The sequence below is a fragment of the Octopus bimaculoides genome, chromosome 11, assembly GCF_001194135.2.
Source record: "Octopus bimaculoides isolate UCB-OBI-ISO-001 chromosome 11, ASM119413v2, whole genome shotgun sequence".
NCBI classification, from domain to species: domain Eukaryota; kingdom Metazoa; phylum Mollusca; class Cephalopoda; order Octopoda; family Octopodidae; genus Octopus; species Octopus bimaculoides.
In genome coordinates this window covers 20,107,205-20,108,951 of record NC_068991.1, presented here as the reverse complement: position 1 = coordinate 20,108,951, position 1,747 = coordinate 20,107,205, and positions in this window count along the sequence as shown.

Here is a 1,747-nt window from a genome sequence, read left to right as displayed (position 1 = left end):
AGAGAGAGAGAGAGAGAGAGATAAAGATGTCGAGGTGCGTAGCTTAATGGTAAGAGTCTTGCACTCATGATCGTAAGATTGGGGTATCGATTCCCCGACCGACAAAAACTTTGACCAGGCCTGTGATGGTTTTGGGTGTTGTTAGTAATAAAGGACATGTTAAGTTGTTAAGCCTTGCATCAACAGTGTATGCAATGGAAGGCTTTATGTCTTTCAACAAGATTCTAGGTCATCACACAATGCTCAAATGACACAAGAATGGATGGCCAACAATTTGCATGATCGCATAATCCCCAATATTTGACCTCTTAATTCTCCAGATCTCAATCTACTGGACAACTATGTAAGGAGCATTGTAGAGGAAAATGTTAACAAACACCCCCATAGCACCAAAGATTCTTTGAAAGCTGCCATAGTTCGAGTCATGTCCGATATGAACAAGGACTACTTCATCCGAGCTTGTAAACTACTTCGAACCCGCGTAGAGGCAGTTATTGAAGCTTGTGGTGGTTTTATTGATTGAAATTATTAAATTGATAATTTACCTTTATGTTTATATTATTTTTATAAAAGTACAGTTTTTTTCTTTTATTATATAAACATTTTTTAAACACACAGAAACACACATAGACAGACAGTTATTAGAAACTAACATGAACTGAATACCAGCTCCTGGCAATAGATTTTCAAAAATTCTGGCAAAATTGTTAGGAAAACTTAAAACTATAATTCTTGTATAATATTCTGACTGGATTATCAGAACACCTTGGACAGTATTTTGATAATCCAAATGATTTAATTTAGAAGGATATATTATAGATTAATGTAATGATATTTGGAATTACGCGAAGTCCGGGAATGCAGTAAGAAGTACATGTTTAAAATTCTGTCAGGTGAGCCTCCGCCTCTCTATTTCATAAACGTCTTTGGAATTTTGTCAATTTTTAAGCTCGATATTATATTATTATATATGCAAATTCTTATGAATTGAACCTAACATAGAATTGCTTGAAGTAGGCATGGAGTTCTATGAGAAAAATGAGGTCTCTGAAGTAAGATTGCACATCTTGATATTATTCTCTACTCTGAGTGATATCAAGCTCCTCAGCGTTCGGGCTTTACCGTGATGAAGGACTAACTATTTGGCAACTCATATATATCCAAACATTGGACGCTATATTTCGAATGAGTGAGAGTTGTTTAAAAATTCAAATAAATAAGAATTTAAGCATAGTTAATTTTTTCCTCTTTATATATGTAAGGATCATTACCCTATTTACCGTAAAACTCAACGAGAATATCCAGTAAATTAAATTTATTTCAAACCATTCCCATTAACTCTAATTTAACGACAATGCTTTAAATTGGGATATGTAGATCAGCGTAAATATACATAACTGAAAAATAGTAAATGTTATATCATATGATGTAATCATTCATCTGCATTTAAACTGGTCCTTTCAATGTTGCATGGATTATTGAAAACTTTTAATTAAGAATTTTCCTTATCTAACGCCTAGAACCCCAGTACATACATACATACATACATATATACATACATACATACATACATACACACAGACAGACACGCGCGCGCACGCACACGCAGAGGGTATTCTGTAAGTTACGTACCAAAACACTTGAGATTTTATTATACTGCAGTAATATTAATTATTATTATTGTTATTATTATTATTATTATTATTATTATTATTATTATTATTATTATTATTATTATTATTATTAT